Source organism: Lactuca serriola, chromosome 7, assembly GCF_051521515.1.
Source record: "Lactuca serriola cultivar US96UC23 chromosome 7, Lser_US96UC23_V15, whole genome shotgun sequence".
Taxonomy (NCBI): domain Eukaryota; kingdom Viridiplantae; phylum Streptophyta; class Magnoliopsida; order Asterales; family Asteraceae; genus Lactuca; species Lactuca serriola.
Genome location: NC_136414.1, coordinates 139,294,504 through 139,314,943, shown reverse-complemented (window position 1 = coordinate 139,314,943; position 20,440 = coordinate 139,294,504). Strand labels below are relative to the sequence as shown.

At 36.0% G+C, this 20,440-nt stretch overlaps 1 long non-coding RNA gene across 1 annotated transcript; it reads right to left on the bottom strand.

Annotated features, from left to right (window-relative positions):
- Positions 1–19,234: 19,234 nt before the first annotated feature.
- LOC145063265 (uncharacterized) lies at positions 19,235–20,217 on the bottom strand. The gene is made up of 2 exons (XR_013687894.1): positions 20,060–20,217; positions 19,235–19,608 (listed from the first exon to the last, which is right to left on the bottom strand). It is a non-coding gene; the product is annotated as an uncharacterized LOC145063265 (long non-coding RNA).
- Positions 20,218–20,440: the final 223 nt, after the last annotated feature.

Genomic DNA, 20,440 nt, shown 5'->3' with positions numbered 1-20,440 from the left:
CCAAAGATATCGCTTTTATCCTTCTTTGGATAAAAGGAACGGATAAACTTTGATACAATGCTTGCTTGCACTTACTCACCGAATCACACAAAATAATATTTTTTATAACACCAAGTTACTAGTGCGTTTACATATTATCAATGTGCAACCGATTCGCAAGAAACAACTCACACATCTCGGTTTCAAGAATATAAGATGTTATCGTCTCACCAATCACTCGTGATACAATTCATGGAGTGATCCAAGTGAGCATGGGTTTAATCCAATGCTCAAATCATATTCATAAGCACTCATGAACGTTGCAGCAAACATTTTCTTATGTCTAATGCTCTTTAGACAATCCACACACCAATTCACGACACTCTTCTCTCATATCTACTTCCAACATATGAACGACTGTGGCCCCGTTCGAATAAGTTAACTGTTCTTAACCAATTTAAATTATTCAGGAAGTCAAAACATGCAAATGTGAAACACAAGAATAATACTAATCCCATATGGCCTCAAACCTTTGAGCATAAATAAAACACCTTTTATTTATCACCATATTGATTACTCATTATTTGTCGTTTCGGGTAATCAACTCCTTACTTGAATCACAACACTTGTCCCATGCTCCTAGCATGCACACAATGTTTACCTATGGTTCTTACTTTGTGAAATAGATCACATTGAACACATTTCTAATCATTCTCATTTCACAACTCCAGATCCTTTTTCCATAAGTGAAAGAATATCAAATTCTTGTTACTTATAGAATATGCTAGATTTTAACATTCTATGCAACTTATCTTTTCGTAATGTCACTTCACCAAAGTCACAAAGACTATTGCCAATGATATTAGAAAGTCTTTTATCGGAAATTGTTACAAGACAATTCCTTAGATATGATGTCTCTCACTCAAAGTACATTCCTTTGAACATCCTTTTGCATAAAAGTTTCTAATCTAGACATGGATCTTCCATATTCAATTCCCAATAGGGACACTCTTCCATATTTTCCATATGACAAATCATTCTTAGTAGAATCTTATCTATTCATAATGATGTCGATATGGTCCATCCAATATGGAAACATTTCCATATTTTCCAATATTATACTTCCAACTACTCACAAGCGACCAATCCTCGTCGAACTTTGGATTTTCCTTTGATAGTTGTTTAATTATTTTAGTCAAAACAGATTCTAGTCCTTTTTCCCTCTAAATGCGCTAGACATTTGGAAAATTTTAGAATGGTCAAACATTAAAGCATTTGCAATCGATCCTATACCCGAAGTGTATGGGACACGACGCATAATGTTTTATTTGCTATGTTCTCAAAATTCGAATTGTGAAGAGGAATGTCGTAATCATAATCGAAATTTTAAGAACACACTATGTACCTTTGACTAAATTTTATTAACATTCCACAACCTAAGCCTTTAGATTTGAAATGAATCATAATATTCTCTCCCTTAATTATAGCAAAACAACCTTTCAACTCGTACAACTTTGCAAAGTATGACTCTTGTTTTTCTATAATTAATATTGCCAACTTGCAATACGTGCCTTAATAATCATACAATCATAACATTTATGCTCTCACTATCATGATGATTATTATAAAACATAACACTTATGCTCGCACTAGCTTCGACGTGTATTCATAAACATCTTAACTTTCAGAAAAAGCAATGCTTATTGAATTTCTTAAGTTCATGTTTCTAATACTTAGTGCTTTGATAATCTTTTATCAAGGCTTCTTGAACTTATACACCTTTGCCTTCGATAGTTCATATGTGCGTCTAAACACTTAAGACTAATTGCCAAACCTCACAATTCAAATTATGGAAAAGGATACCGTAACCATAATCGAATTCGAGAATGCAATTTTACAATCACTATCTTCTTAAAATCTCTCTTAGTGAAAGCATTTCCTCACAATCATTTTCATGAAGGAGGAAATCTTATGACACTTAGATTTAAACGGTGTATGTGTTCCTATCCATGTGAATTTGTTAAAACTAAAGTTTACGACAAATTCAAACTCATATGGACCAAACTTTCTTAATCTTGATTTCTTGCCTTATGGTAGCACAGCTGCCCACCATGTCTTTAAAGTAGTTAAGCAGCTCACCCTTTCCTATCAATGTACCTTTCATTGATTAAGGTGCTTTGCCTTTTATGCGTTCAAAATGAGAACTCATAGAACTCACATGCATAATTAACTCGATTGGATTGGCACATAAGAAAATAATGTCAACACGATAGGTTGTAAACCTCAACTCGTGTGCTAGTGATGATCGATAAGGTTTATTTGATTTGTTCTAGAAACCTTTCAAGACCATTAAGACTCCCACTGACTCCTTGACATATAAGATTCTCTTTTCAATAAACATTTCTTGACAAACAAATATTCAAGAGTTAGTGTAGCTTTTATCAAGACAAAACACTTCATAACTTTGGTCCTAGTTGATCTTTGTCTTATCCAAGACATCACAACTTTCCACAATTGATGAATGTTATAAACCTTCTTTTATACTTGTCACTCATTGTCACAATCTTAACTCTAAGACTTGTTTTGGAAAGACGTATGATTGACTTTTTGATTTAACCATTTCTTCAATTCTAGATTCCTCTTCTTAGACATACAATTGTACTAAGACTCACTTAGATGATCAATTGAGATATGGTTCTTAATCATTAAGACCTATCATAAAGCATAATAGCTACTCTCCCTTCTTCTTAGAATGGAGAAACTTTTATCTTTCTGCCTACTTGATTCTTCTTATTCGTTCTGCTATTGATTTAAACTTTTTCAATCATTTCAGAATTACTCTTAATCTTGTAAGTATAATCATATTTACTAAACCTTTAGTAAATCATGACGAATATCTTTGTTACTCTTATGGTGAACTTGATCAACACGCAACTTTGTGTACTCGATCTCCTAGTCCTTCACTTGACACCTTGTCAACGAATTAGTCTAATTTCCAAATATGAAATTTCTCATTCATCGTGCAACCAAGTTGCATGATTCCAAATTTCTGTCTAATTGAAACTTGGGCGATGAGAAACTCTCCCTATTTGGTAAATTCTCGACTTTCCATAAATAACATAATAAGAACCAAATCCATTATTGCTATTAATAGAAACATTCAAATATCAATTTTTTATATATGCCATTGCAAGGATAAATAAATAATATAAAATCAAATTTTATTTTATTGCGGAAAAATTTTGTCCTTACAATGCAATTCATTGAAAAACTATACTAATACATCTTTCTTAGCAATCTAATTCTAATTCTAAGTAGTAGCTCAAGAATCTAATCTTCGAGAAATGCGATCGAAATCCATTCCTTGACGGTTAGATTTTGCTCACTTCTTCCCTTAAGCTTCCTTTCTTTTCTTCGATCCTACAAAACATCAATTGTAATCTTATCACATTATGTATTAAGAATCTAGAATAGAAGCTTAAAAGAGTTAGTCAATGGATTTTACCTAAAGCAGAACCATATGTTTCGACTCTCCCATCTCTTAGATCTCTTAGGTAAATAGGGCAGCTTCGTCTCCAATGCCCCTTCTCTTGGCAATAAAAGCAAATCGACTCTTTTGGAACAACACATGGAACTACTTCAGACATTGCCTTTCTCTTATGATCAAACTTTTCGATTATAGCATGTCTTTCATTGCCATTGTCTATATCCATAGAGGTCTTGAAGGCAGATTCACCAATCAACTTTGCTTTTCTATTGCGCCAAACCATTGCTGATTCAGCAGCAATAAGCATATAGGTGAGATCTATAAGGGTCACGTCGCGGTTCATCATATATTACTCTCTTACGAACTCACTATATGAGTTAGGAAGTGACTGAAGAACCCAATCAACAGCTATTTCCTCACAGACAATGGATCCCAACATTCTTAACCTATCAATGTGTGACTTCATCCCTAGGACGTGTGCACACACCGACTTTCCTTCTTTATGTTTACTTGCCAAAAGGGCTTGAGTGATCTTAAACTTTTCAAGCCTTTCAACTTGTGGGTTAGGGAGAATAATTGGAGGAGGTGGAGGAAGTGAAGCATGATTTCTTGTTCCTTGATCGAATCATGGAATATCATCTTCATGTGGAAAGCTTGTTCCACAGGATTCGGGAAGACCATAGTTGTCGAACTTTGACATCTACAAAACAGGAGAAAACAAATTCAAGTTAGTTGATTGATTGAGTCCTTAGTAAATCACCCAAATGAGATACTAAGGCTAGGACCCAACACAATATTCTACAACTTGGGAGAGGGATGCCGTAACCCAAATTGCAGAACATTTGAAGGTAAGTGAATGACGATTCACTAATTTCCACCATGAAAAACAAAAAAGAAATGTAAGTTTTAAATCTATGAAAACTCCTAGATCCTTTGAGATTCATTGAACATTTCAATGGCATGTTTAAATCTCGATATGCCCCTCTTGTTTGTGACTGGGATGCCGAGGATCACAAAGCGGGTGTGAATAACCATGCAAACTTACATGGTGCGCTCACATGTTACAGTCACCTATTCAATGTGCCGATAAACCACACACGCTCCACCGAAATATAACAAACATTGAGTCACCCTTTGCTACCTTTGCTTAGAACCATTTAGCGTGCCGGTAAACCACACACGCTCCACTAACGTCTTCGCAAGGGCACAAAGTGTAATTTCATGGAATTGCATAAATTCACTTTTGCCTAAGTAACTAAGATTGGGAATTTCATGAAAACATTTAGTTACTTTAATAATTCATTATACTTATAATGGAAGGTTTCGTCCTATCCTACCCGTTCGGCTAACGACCCTCCACTAGTCAAGAGTGCGGTGGGTAAGAGTGGATACCCATTCAATCGCCATTTTATAGGCAATTTCCTTAAACACCCCTTATAGACCAGCTTCGTGAATGAGACCTACTAACAGTAAGACTGACTTTTACTCATACATATATATAATGTTAGACTTTTAATGTTATATATGGTATAGGGTGTATTTTACACTTTTAAAATATTAGGTGGTTAAATTTAACAATTATACTTTTAATTCAATTAAATTGTAAACCTAAACTTTTATGGATTTGTTAAACCTCTTTTAATTATACACCTTAATTAATTAATAAAAACATAAGGGTGTGAATTGAACTTTTCAAACAATACTAGGGTTTTAGAATTTAACATTCCTAATTAAACTTTTAATCAACTTTTAAATTCCAAAACTTGAGGGCAAGTTTTTGAAACATTTCAGAATATTTGGGTTTAGAATTTAAATATGCATCAAAATTAAACTATTAATCAAATTTTAAATTCCAAAACTTGATGGCAAGTTTTGAAACCTTTTTCAAAACATTAGGGTTTCAACTATTTAAATTTCAAAACAACAAAACTTTTGGGTTCAAATTTAAACTATAAAACCTAAAAGGGAAAATATGAAACTTTTCAAAGCACAAGGATCAAATAACAAATAATCTAAATTAATATTTAATTACATAATTATCCATATTTGATTTATTTAATGATTTCTTGCAAAACAATTTACCAATTTAGTCAAAATAATTAATTAATTATCACATAAGGAAACAATTATCTTATTAATTGATAAATATCTTCAATTAGATCAAGAATATAGTCAAATATATCATAAAATCGGATTTAAATTGATCTAATATGATAAGGTAACTATCTCAAAGCAAAGCAAAAACAACAAGAAATCCCGACATATACTCCATCTGACGAGTTGACTCGTCGAGTCAAGCATGGACTCGTCGAGTCACCATGGACTCAGCGAGTCCAGCCTCTAGAAACCAAAAAATTGAATTTTTCAAACATATCAAGCATCAATACAATAGAAACCAACCTGGATCTGATACCACTGATGGGTTTTGGTCCTAAGAACATCCTATGTGCTCATACAAACCCTAATGCTTGGATCTAGGTTTCTCTATTATACATGCAAGTTATCCAAGACTATAAACCCTAATTCTAGCATTCAATTAATCATATTAACATGAGAATAGGTTTATAATGTTACCTTGATTGTTATGTAGCAATAACAATCCCAAATCTCCTTGTATTGACATTGGAAGGCTTAGAGTCACAAGTGTCACTCCTCTAATGGTTCACAAACACCATAAGCAAGAGGATGAAGAGGAGAGAGGATGGAGGCTACCAAAACTCGTGTGAAACCCTATCACGAAGCTTATCCACGTTTTTGGTCCTTAAGGGATCCATATATAGTGAGGCAATTAGGGTTATCTAACAAGGAAACCCTAATTTGGTTGCTTAAGCCCTAAGCAACCCATGGAGCCCTTTCCATAAGGCCTTGGACGATTTCATATGGGCTTCCCCCATAGAATTCGTCCACCTTATGATATAAGGCAATCCATGGCCCAAATTGCAATTATCTTATAATTACAATTCCAGTCCCTTAAGTTTAATTAATCTCTTTTAGTCACAAAACTAATTACTAATTAATTATTGACTAATATTAATTAAACAATATGATTTCTCCTTTAATATATTATTCCCATAATATATTAATAAATCATATTTAATCCTTTCTCTCCATAATTCATCCTATCAAGTTGCTTTGGTGAAGGCAAACCAAAAGGACCATGCACCATCGGGTCAAGTACATACCAAAATAGTTATGTACTTAGACACTAATCCAACAGAACCCTAGGGCCGATTTCTCACCCTCTTCTCTCTCTCTCTCTCTCTCTCTCTCTCTTATATCATCCTCTTGCTAGTTGGTGTTTGTAAGCCATTAGAGGAGTGACAATTGTGACTCTACGCTCCAAAGACAAGAAGATTCAAGCAAGCAACTCAAGGTATTCCTTTAGATCTGATTTCATATGTTATGAATTGAATGTTTACACTAGATCTATCAATGAAAGTCTTGGATACATTGCATGTTAAATTAGAGAAACCTAGATCCAAGCATTAGGGTTTGCATGTACATATAGGAAAGTTGTTATGACTAAAACCCATCAGTGGTATCAGAGCCTTGATTGGTTTCTATTGAATCGATGCATTGGTTGATTGCTTTTTGATTGCAAAATTCGAATTTTGTCTATCTGCCTGATGAACTCGGCGAGTTCCATAGTGGACTCGGCGAGTAGGCTCCAACTCGGTGAGTCCATTATGGTACTCGGCGAGTTCGAGCGTCAGATTAGGATAGTTTCGGGATTTCTTGTTGTTTTTCTTATGGAAACTTGCCTTAATCTTTATGGGTCAATAAAATCTGATTTTTATCATATATGTGAGTATATTCTTGACCTAACAAAAGATATTTACCAATTAGTTGAATAATAATTTCCTTATATGATATTAATTGATTATTTTAATTGAATTGGTGAATTGTTTTTCAAGAAACATTTAAATAAATCAAATATGGATAATTATGAGATTAAATGGTTAATTTAAATTATTTGTTATTTGATCCCTTATGTTTTGAAAAGTTTAAAACTAATCCTCAAGTTTTGAAATTTAGTTTTTGTGATTAAAAGTTTAATTTGGACAATTTAAATTTCAAACCCTAGAATTTTACAAAGTTTAAAAATCAACCCTATACTAATATGATATTACAAGCCTAATATATATATATATATATATATATATATATATATATATATATATATATATAAAATGCTAGTCTTACCGTTAGTAGGCCTCATTCACGAAGCCGGTCTATAAGGTGAGTATAAGGTTGTTGCCTATAAAATGGTGCTTAATGGGTGTACACTCACACCCACCGCTTGCTTGACTGGTGGAGGGTCGTTAGCCGAACGGGTAGGATAGGGAAACTCTCTCTCTCTCTCTCTCTCTCCTCATTAAAAGTATAATGTTTATATACAAAGTAACTACATGTTTTTCCAAATTCTCAATCCTACTTACTTTAGGAAAAGTGAATTGATGCAATCCCATGAAATTACACTTTGCACCCTAGCTAAGAAGTTAGTGGAACGTGTGTGGTTAACCGACACACTAATTGGTTCTAAGCGAAGGTGGCAAAGGGTGATTTATTGTTTATCGTAGTTCGGTGGAGCGTGTTTGGTTTACCGGCACATCGAATAGGTAATTGTAACAATGAAGGCACCGTGTAGATTTGCAGGGTTATTCACACCCACTTTGTGATCCTCGGAATCCCAGTCACAAACGAGAGGGGCATATCGAGATTTAAACATGCCATTGAAAAGTTCAATGAATCTCAACGAAATCTAGGAATTCTTAATGCATTTAAAACTTAAGGTTATGTTTTCATGGTGGAGAATTAGTGAATCGTCATTCACTAAACTTCAAATTGTTTGCATGTTGGATTACGGCATCCCTTTTCTAATGTGTAAATAATGTTGTTGGATCCTAACCCTAATTTTTCATATTGGGTGATAATTAGGGATTCAATTCTAATCAAACTTTGTCCTTTCTATTTGTAGATGTCTAACGCGAACAACGCTGCTGCTAACTCATTCACGTTAATGAGTCTTTGTCAAAAAGTGACTTTCAATGGAACGAACTTTAGCGAATAGATAAGATACATTCACATGATTGCTCATTGCGAGGACAAAGAGTATGTTCTCGACGAGAAGCTCGAAAAGATCAATCCATAAATCGCTACTCCGGCTGAAATGACTGTCTTTGAGACTCATGAGCGTGATGCAACGAAAGTTCATTGCATCATGCTAGCCACGATGAACGATGAATTCCATTAGTCCTATGAGGACATGTATTCGTACGAGATGCATCAAGACTTATTAGAGAGATACCATCAAAACGCGAGGCAGGAACATTATGAGATCTTCACAAACATGATCACTATTAAAATGGGAAATGGAGAATCTCTAACCGTGCACTTGCAAAAGATGCAAAGGTATGTTGATCGTCTTCGAAAGTTGAATGTCGACTTTGGGGAAGATTTGGCTATCGACATGGTCCTTCACTCCTTGCCTCTGTGTCACAACCAATTTAGGATGACCTACCACATGAACAAGGAAGACGTCACCCTAAGCAAACTCCAACGGCTCCTAAGGGTTGCTGAGAGCAACCTCAAGGACAAGTATGTTGCACCAACTCCCAATCCACCCGCTGCTCCTGTTTTGGCTATTGGACAGGGAAGAGGCAAGAAGGGGAAGGCTCATTCAAAGAGAAACCACAAGGGAAAGTCCCAAAATGTTTCTTCTTCTAGTGGGACCAAGGTTGATCCTGCTAAACCCAACCCGAACCCGAAAGAGGCAGAGTGCCACTATTGCCACAAAATAGGGCATTAGAAGAGAAGCTGCCCGGAATATCTGCAAGCCATCAAGGATGGGAAGATCAAGCCGTCGTTTGCAGGTATTTATACAATTAAATCTAATGATTCATCTCATGCTATTTCTTGGGTCCTTGATACCGGATGTGGTTACCACATATTTGTTCTGATTTGTAGGGACTAAGAAGAAATAGGGATGTGGAGTGAGGAAGAATAAATCTAATCATGGGAAACAGAAGATCGTCGCCTGTCACCAAGATTGGAGTGTATTCTTTAAGTTTAGATTTAAATAATTGTTGCTACTCGCCTGATATGGCAAGAAACATCATTTCATTTCATGGTTTGTTTAGACAAGGATTTAGATATTCGTTTAATAATGAGAATGGTTCGATTTATGCTTATCTAAATGGTGTTTTATACTTTGAAGCAATGCCTTGTAATGGAATTTATGAAATTGTTATGATTGTAGATAACCTAGGAAATGATGTATTATGCATGCATTCTTCCAATAGTATGGATAAAGCATGTTTGTGGCATTGTCGTCTTGGACATGTCAACAACAAGCGCATAGCCCAACTCCAAAAGGATGGAGTGTTGGAGTCATTCGACCTTAGGGAAGTTGACACATGCGAATCTTGTTTAATTGGAAAGATAAGCAAGTCACCCTTCACTGGCTCTTGTGAGAGGGGTGAGGGTTTATTGGATCTCATACATACCGATGTATGTGGGCCCTTTAGATCCACCACAAAGGATGCGAACCGCTTCTACGTGACTTTCACCAATGATTATAGTAGATATGGGTATATTTACTTGATTAAGCACAAGTCAGATACGTTTGAAAAGTTCAAAGAATTCAAAGAATTCAAGAATGAAGTGGAGAATCAATTAGGCAGGAAAATCAAGATGCTTCGATCCGATCAAGGAGGAGAGTACCTAAGTCTTGAATTCCATGACTATCTCAAGGAATGCGGAATAGTTTCGCAATTGATGCCACCTAGGACACCGCAGTTGAACGGTGTGGCAGAAAGGCGCAATCGAACCTTGTTAGACGTGGTTCGTTCTATGATGAGTCGTGCTTCACTACATATCTCATTCTGGGGGTATGCCTTAGAAATTGCCGCCCATATCCTTAACCGAGTCCCTACAAAGAAGGTTTCCAAAACACCTCACGAGATATGGATAGGGAAAGCTCCCTCGTTGGCACATATCAAGGTTTGGGGTTGCGACGCTTTCGTAAGACGAGATACTCACGACAAGCTCGAACCTCGTAGTGAGCGATGTATTTTCATCGGCTACCCGCAGAAATCCTTTGGATATCTCTTCTATAGACCGAGTGACAATGTTGTCTTCGTTGCAAGGAGAGGGTTTTCCGAGAGCGAGAACTCATAAGCCAAGGAGACAGTGTGAGGAAAATCGATCTTGAAGAGATTCAAGAGTCGAGTGATGAAGGAACCTTTACCGCAGGCGCTCAATCCGAGGAGGAAACTCCGGTTGAACCAATTGACGAGTGCTTACCTCTTAGACGTTCCGATAGAGTTAGAGTTCAACCCCAGTTTATCGAAGGGGACACGTATATTAGTGATGGTACACTAATAAATCTAGATGAACCTAATAGCTATAAGCAAGCCATGGCAGACCCAGAGTCTGCGAAATGGAAAGAGGCGATGGACATCGAGATTCAGTCCATGTATGACAACCAAGTTTGGAATTTGGTTAACAATGTGCCCGGACGTAAGACGGTTGGGTGCAAATGGATCTTCAAGAAAAAGACCGACGTGGATGGGAATGTACACACGAATAAGGCGCGATTGGTTGTGAAGGGCTTTACTCAAACTCCCGGAGTTGACTATGATGAGACCTTCTCACCAGTTGCGAAAATAAAGTCTATAAGGGTAATGCTAGCTAGTGCTGCATTTCATGATTATGAGATATGGAAAATGGATTTCAAGACCGCTTTCCTTAATAAGAAGTTGGCTAAGGATGTTTACATGGCTCAGCCAGAGGGTTTTCTCAATGCGAATCATCTTAATAGAGTGTGCAAGTTTGAGAAGTCCATTTATGGACTTAAGCAAGCGTCTCGCAGATGGAATCTTTGCTTCGATGAGAAAGTCAAAGAGTTTGGATTTGTACGAAGCGAAGATGAATCATGTGTATATGTCAATGCAATTGGGAGTATAGTTAGCTTCCTCATTTTGTATGGCGATGACATACTACTCATAGGAAACGACGTCCCGACGCTGCAGGAGGTTAAGTCCTAGCTCGGGAAGTGCTTCGCTATGAAGGACCTCGGAGAGGCTTCCTATATTTTAGGAATAAGGATAGTGAGAGAACGAAGTAAGAGACTAATAGGACTTAGTCAGAATACTTATTTCGATAAGGTACTAAAACGTTTTAGTATGGAAAATTAGAAGAAGGGAGAATTACCGATACAATGTAATGCCAAGTTGAGTAAGACTCAAAGTCCGAGTACCGAAGCCGAGATAGCAGAGATGATCCGAGTACCTTAAGCTTCCGCAGTTGGCTCGATCATGTATGCTATGACTTGTACTCACCCTGATGTGGCCTTTACTTTGAGCATGGTCAGTAGATATCAAGGGAATCCTGGCAGAGCCCATTGGATTGCGGTCAAGAATATCCTTAAGTAACTTTGGAGGACCAAGGAATGGTTTTTAGTCCTCGGGGGGAGTGATGAATTTAAATTGCGAGGGTATAGTGATGCCAGCTTCCAGACCGACAGGGACAACTACCGTTCGCAGTCGGGCTGGGTCTTTACCCTTAATGGAGGAGCAGTAACTTGGAAAAGTTCCAAGCAGGAAATTGTAGCTGATTTAACGTGTGAATCAAAGTACATTGCAGCGAGCGAAGCGTCAAAGGAGGCAATATGGTTGAAGAACCTCATTGGTGATCTTGGAGTTGTACCTGCCATAAAGGAGCCTATGGAAATTTTCTGTGATAATGAAGGAGCGGTTGCCTTGACCAAGGAACTGAGGGATCATGGTAGATCTCGTCATATCGACATAAAATATCACTTTATTAGACATCGAGTAGAAGAAGGACATCTCGTGGTTAAGAGGATATCATCAGAAGATAACCCGGCAGATCCGCTTATGAAGGGACTGAGTAGGGTTAAGCACTTGCAGCACGCTAGGTGCATCGGGCTGAAGGATGATATTATTTTAGATTAGATAGTTTATGAACGTATAATAGATAAATGTAATTGACATTTGATGATTAAATAAAGGAGTATTATTTATAAGTAGAGTTACTATCTCATGTTAATTGTTTAACTATTGTTTCACTCTGCATGTTTTGACTTCCTGAATAATTGAGTTATTAAGAATAATCAAATTATTCGAATGGTCCACAATCGTTCATATGTTGGAAGTAGATATGAAAGAAGATTGTCATGAATTGGTATGTAGATTGTCTAAATGGTATTAGACATAGCAAAGGTTTGCTGCAACGTTCATGAGTGCTTATGAACTGGTTTTAAGCATTGGAATAAACCCGCACTTGCTGGAATCACTTTAAGGAATATATATTGTAAGTGATCGCAAGATGATAATATCATATTGTCTTAAAACCTAGATATATGGTTTGTTATTTATTAATTGGTTGTACATTGAAGATGCAAAACCGCATCAGTAAATTGATATATAAAACGCATTTTTGTGTATGATTGGTTGGTGAATAAGTAAATGCATATAAGTCGAAGTTTATCTGTTACTTTTATCCTAAGAGGATAAAAGAGATATCTCGGCCGCTCGATGATTTGATTTGACTTATGTGTCGGGCTCGGTCAGAGCTAGATTGATGTGTTCAATTAAGTTCTATGTCGAATAAATCTGAGATCAAGAAACTAAATGCTAGACTATGATTATGTCTGCATGATATCTAAACAGAGGACTATACGATCCCTTATCTAAAGGACAGGACTGATAAGATCAGATTTTGACAGCGTCTTTGAGAGCTATGATTGCTAATCGGATTGTGCTTGTGTATATAGTTACTGGACTTATCCAAGTGGGAGACTGTTTGAATAGTGTCTAAGGCTGTAACTATATTTGGCAAGTATTTGACCCGGTTGTGCATGGTCCTTTTGGGTTGCCTTCACCATAGCAACTTGAAAGGATGATTTGTAATGAGAGAAGAAATATTATTAATATATTATGAGAATTATATAAGGAATAATAATATTATTATTTGATTAATATAAGTCATAAATTAATTAGGAATTAATTTGGTGATTTAAACAAGTTAATTGAATAAAAGGGCATAAACTGTCAAATGTGTGATAGTTGTATTATGGGCTATGAATCCTTATGGACATAAGGGTGGATGATTTTAGGGTTTGGGGATCCTAGAAATCGTCCAAGGCCTAGTCTAGAAGGATCATTGGATTGCTTAGGGCTTAAGTCATTTAATTAGGGTTTAAGGTGTAACCCTAGTAGCTCATAGTATAAATAGGTCCCTAGGGTGAGGGAAATCGGCACTCATGCAAGGCAAGGAACCCTAGGGCTGATTTCTCACCCTCTTCTCCATCTCTCTCTCTCTCTCTCTTATATCATCCTCTTGCTAGTTGGTGTTTGTGAGCCATTAGAGGAGTGACAATTGTGACTCTAAGCTCCAAAGACAAGAAGATTCAAGCAAGCAACTCAAGGTATTCCTTTAGATTTAATTTCATATGTTATGAATTGAATGTTTACACTAGATCTATTAATGAAAGTCTTGGATACATTGCATGTTCAATTAGAGAAACCTAGATCCAAACATTAGGGTTTGCATGTGCACATAGGAAAGTTCTTATGGCTAAAACCCATCAAGGTACGATCACGCCTTCGCCTTGCCATGATCTCCTAAAGTACCTGAAACAAAACACTAAACTGTAAGCCCGAAAGCTTAGTGAGTTACCCCCAAAATACTGATACACATACAGTCCACATAACCACGTCAACAATAACATATCATAACAAACTGAACAGAACAGTACATAACGGGTCCACAGCCCTACAGACTATAATACCCACGAGCCCACAGTACGAGTCTCCCTTAGCTCGTATCTGGAATGCTACTGAGCCAACAGTACGAGTCTAGACTGCCCACCGGGCCCTCAGCTCGTATCTAGAATGCTACTGAGTCCTCAGTATGAGTTTGGAATGCCTACCGGGCCCTCAGCTCATATCTAGAGTACTCTAGGGTTTGTTGGCTACCGCACGGAGCAATATAACCTCAACCCATCCCACATAACATGTCAACTCAACATATTAGTAACTACTAAGATATCGAATCTAATGGGCCAGCCTTGGTGTCTTAGACTCCTTAGTATAGTGAGGATAACTCACCTCGAAATGCTGAAGTCCCATAGACACAATCCCAGTTGCTGGATGACAGATTCCCGAACTGTCAATATCAAAACATCACCCAATTAATAATTGGGTCCAAACACATAACCACACATTCTTGGAGTAACAGGCTACATTACCCCATATTGGCTTGATTCAAGCCCAAGGCCCAAACCAAAGACCCAAAAGTCAACTTGGAATCGAAGCCCAGCATAAGGCCCAATTTTCCAAATTGGGCCTAGGCCTATACATGGTCTTATTCTAAGGCCCAACATCATATAATCATTAAGGCCCAACTATGACCCATCTATGGCCCAATTTTCAAATTGGGCCCAACCCCTTACATGGGCCTTACCCTAGGCCCATTAACTTATTTTAGTTTGTATGATTATTCTTGGATGGCCCATTAATAATCCAATCATCAAGGCCCAATAGAAATGCCCAACAATAAACCCGAGTGAAGTTAGGGTTTCACATAAAATGTCAATTAGGGTTAAGTTTCCTACTTAACCCATTAAGGACTTAATCCACTAAGGACTTAATCCATTGATTCCAATATTGCTTAGATTAATTTCTGCCAATTATTATTATTTAATATTTCACGTTATTAAATAATTCTCGAGTGTGTGTCCCAAACAATTTCCACAATTAAGGTTTTATGCCCTCAAGGTTTTTCCAACCCAATACTAGCCCATTAGTGACTTGGTTGGCCTTTTAGGTCACTTTGGGCCTTATTAGGTCCATTAGGGTCTCTTTGTGTCAATTAGGGTTCACTAGACCCATTAGGGTTTCCTTAAGCCCATTAATCACATGTTTGGGCTTTTATGTCCATTAAGCCTCATTGGGCCCATTAGGGTTTAGTAGCCTCTTGTCCAAACATCCAAACGAGTCCAAAAATGCAACGAGGCACACCACCACCCGACATGGCAGCCGGTGGCGGCAACCACCACTTCACGCTGGTGGTTTGGTTCTTTTTTTCATTATTTCACTTTGGTTACAAATTACAATATTATCCTCTTAATACACACAACCACTATAAAACATACTAATTACACACACACACAACCGCACCGTGGCTGCCGGTGGTGGTAGAGGATGGCAGTCCTAGCTTTTAAGCATATCAAAACACAGACACCCACATCCGGTATCCAAATATACTCCAGCCACCCACCTGGCGGCAACAACAGTGATAACAGCTTACTAGAGGCGGCAACCACCATGGCCGGAGGCCATGGTGGTTTATCTTCGGGTCTTTCTATCCTTCAAGCATCCATATCGAAATCAGCAACCCTCAAAGCACCGCCAAGCCTGATACACGACTGAAACATACACACAAACACTCTTAGCAGCGGTGGTGAGCGGTGGTGCGATAGACAAGGGAGACGAACGGTTCGTCGCCCGGAATAACAACAACGACAGTCTCATGCTTTCCTCCTCCGATCGTTTGCAAGCACAGCATCCGTCGACGGTCTTCTCTTCAACGGCGACACACGCATCTTTTCCAGAAAATAAGCCCAACGCTGTGGGTTGCGACGATGGCAACAAGGAAATAGCAGCGGCTATTGGCGGTGGAACTCCCTCTCATCGAAGCTTACTCGAACGACAACAAAAACAACTGGGGAGTGGACCTACTAGTGGTCCTCGTCGGCATCTCCGTCTTCATCATCTAGGCAGTAGCTTCGTCGGCGTCCGTGGAGGGAGGTGGCATCAAGAACCGAGCATGGCGGCTGAAGAATTAGGTTTAGGGTTTTTGGTGTTGCATGCGGTCAATAAAAATATATACATACATGGCCAATGGGGCGATGGGGAAAGGAGTCGGGTTCAAGTCCCGCTCCAAACAAATTTTATACACAGTTTACATATCAGCCCCCTCCCCATGACATCCCTTTCAAATTAAATCCAAAATTTACAATTTAGTCCCCATCGTTTCAATATCCTTTCCATTTAAGTCTCAATCTTGCCAACCAATCCCTGACTCCTGAAAATCCTCACAAATTAAGTCCTAGAAATACACTTTTAGCCCCTGGAGATTCAAATCTTGCCATTTGGCTTCGCGAAACCAACACCCCGCTTATTATTATTTAACTTTTGAATAATAATAATATAAAATAATAATAAAATTACATTTCAAGTTTCCGGATTTATTATTTAATTATTTTATTTAAATGGGATGTTACATTTCATCTCTTTGGAATTCGATTTGATGTGTTGGTAGGATTTAATATTATCAAGGGTTTTCTTCAGTTTTAATTTTTTTGGTTATATTTGTAAACTGTCGTAATTTTAGATAATATTTAGCTAAATTTGATTAGTTTACTATTTAAGGCTAAATCATACTAGAGTGTTTGATTGTTTTTATATGAAGATTTGATTTTTTGGTTTTGAACAATTCGACAGGAAAAACTTTTTATCTGTTTTGAGACATAAAGGTCAGAATTCAACCAATAGTTTTAAAACTGGTATTTATTATTGAATTACATGCTATATTTATTTGACTTCCATAGTATGCTCTCTTTTTCATTAATTTGATTGTTCTTTTTATATAAAACAATGATGACAAAAACTTGATTCTTGGAGCATATTTCATTTGTATATATTTTGATGAGCTTTTTTTTAATATTTTAATATTCATTATATGATAGTTTTTGAATCCATGGCTTTGGGTGATATTTATCAATTTTACTTTGACTTTAAAAAATGGTTTTGATATTAGACTATTGGTCATATATAATTTTGATATTCTGAAAATTGAGAATTCATTCATTTTTTTAGATGACAATCCACAATAAAATGATCATTTGTTTATTTTTAATGGGAATTTCAATTTTGGAACAGGATGTATGAGAATTTTGGAATCACGTGTGTGAGAATGGTTTCACCAATGGAATGACTTTCCAAGTTAGGAATCAGGGGTGATGAAGATTGGGACTGCAACATCAACATATTCTTTCAGAATGTATTAATGCATCAGTATATTGTTTAAGAATGCATCGATATATTTTTTTTGAATAGACCAAATTGTAAGACTTTGTACATCATAGTTGAAGAATGTCGTCATTATTCAAGAACGTCATTTGAATATCAATGTCAATGTGTCTTGTTTTTGTTTACATATGTTACTTTAGGAATGTTTTAGGTATTTCATTATTCCAGAATGCATAATAGAAATCATTAATCTTTTTATGGGTTTTCAGTATTTTAATGTTAGACTAGCTCATAGAATGTAAGTATTTGATATGTTATTAGTTTAAATAATGTTTGTATATTACATTATACCAGTAATGTATTTTTCTAATAAGAAAATTTTCATTTCATATTCATAAGCATATTCTTTAAGAATGCACACCATACTCATAAACAAAATATATTTTGTTAGAATATCCGAAATTAAGAAACTTAAGTTTAAAATCATATTTTAAAATTAAAAAAATTAATTATCCATTGAAATCCAAAATTTTCCTTTTATAAATATCGTTTAATTGATTAAAATACTCTTATAATGAAATTTATGTGATTATATGGTACATGTTGTTCCATTATAATATAATAGACCCTCGTATGATAGTCATTCATTTTTTTTATCCATGACCATAACTGTCCTTACGACCACATAATATATGTCATCCACATTATAACCTAACGCTATATATATATATATATATATATATATATATATATATATATATATATATATATATATATATTATAATATTACAAAATGGACCCTAAAGAATAGAAAAAGGTATAAAACATCTATAACTAACAAAAATTAAATATATGCAAGATTTTTAGATAAAAGTACATATCTTATAATGAAGGAACATGAATTGATATATATTCAAATGTGAATGTTAGGTGAAAGAACTGAAAATATAATTTTATTGAGTAAGACAAATTTATAGAGTAAAAATGAAATTAAAAAGACATGATTTGACAGTTCATAAAGTCATTTTTTCTTTGCTTATTGAGTTAAATAGTGACATCAACCTTTTGTTTTTTAGGGTAGATTCATTGCTTTTGTTATCAAAATGACAACTCAATAATTTTAAAAGGTTTATATTCTATATTGGTATAAATTATAATTTTATAGATTATTCCAAGTAAAATAAAAATTATTCTAAAATGAAGATTCGATTATTTTAATTTTTACTTTTATGATATAACCTATAAATAGTTTATAGATTCATAATAAATTTAAATATTAATTGATATAGAAAATTAAAAATTCTAAAATTAAAATCTGTAAACTCAAAAAAATAAAATAAGTATAAGGGCTAAAGTTATAATTTAATAGGGTTAAAAGTGTAACTTCTAAAATTAATCGGATGAATTGGTGGTGTATTATTGTATCTGCCCTATTTTTTTTAAAAACTCAGAAATGTAGAGAAGAAGCTCGGAAGAAGAAGAGAGGGGTGGTTTGCCGAATGGGGAGAAGAAAGAAAGAGATGAAGTCGAGTTGCCCTTTCGAGCTTGGCATGCCGAGATCAGGGGACGTGTTCACTAAGTCCGTGTCATCACTGCCAAGTAGTGCCAGAGTACCACTCTCCGCAGCCGCAGGGGCAATATAGTCACTTCAGGTTACATACTTAACCTGTTGTACCACATCGGTCAAAACCCCAACAACAATTATCAAACCTTTCTAGAAAAAGTAATGGACTGAGATACCACATTTTACCAACAACAAGAACCATATTGTATCAGACCAAAATTTATGCCCCAATACTCTTACATATAGAACGTTTTTAATCAAAAGAAGTAAAACAAAAAAGGTGGAAATGATTTTAAATCTTATTTGCGGATCTTTAATTATTTGATGTGGTACAACCTCCAATACTGCTTAGCAACATATGGCATCTCTCATTTTATTCACTCTACAGCATCCCTTCTTACAAAGGCTCGAACCTGGTATCGAACCACATGGTATTCGTGTCGCCGGTACTGAAAAACCACTCCCACCTCCACTACCACACCCGGGTATATCTTGTTGTATCGGGGAATTGCAATTCGTAGCTGCATACATAAATTTCAAATATATTTTTTTCTTTTACTGAAGGACCCAAAGACCTCAACATATATAATTGTATTTAACCATTTTGTTACATCCGATGTGTGGACCAATAATAATTATCCAATTGTTCACTCAAGGTTTTATCAATATAATGTGTTGTTTTGAGTTGTATGGGTACGTGACATCGTGGAAGTACAAGTTGTATGCTGAAAATTTGGAAATAGGCGAATGAAAAACAAATTGGAGATAGAAGAAGATACACAAACGAAAGAAATATAGAAAACAAAATCCATATTAACCCTAAAACTACGGTAATGTCAAACTCTGTTTTGCATTCTTGAAAATTTAGTTAAATTATAAGAAATAAACTTAGTTAAATTATAAGAAATGCTGGAACAACTTCATTTAGGGTTTTCCTACTGGTAACTGTTAGTTTTGTAGAGAAAACCGAACCTAGTTGTCGGACATGGTGGTATGGTGTTCGAGCTGCAGTGGCGATTGTCATGATGTGAGATGATGAACTAATGACGATGAGGATGATAAGAGCCAAGGCAAGTCCTCCGTCTTTTAAGAACGAGGCCATTATTGAAAGTGAATGACTAACAAATGCACTGTGTGTGTAACCATTTATCAAGGATCTATTTATACACGATTGTCTCGAAGCGTTTGTTTAAACATTGACTAAATATTGGTCATTTGGGTCAATGATATTTTAATTATTAAGCAGTAACGGAAACTAGTAGGAAAAGAGTATGGCTCACCTTTGTTAGCCGCCTAAGAAATCCTACCTTCTCACTCATTTCCTGAATTTTCACTGTTTTGTCTTCACTTCCA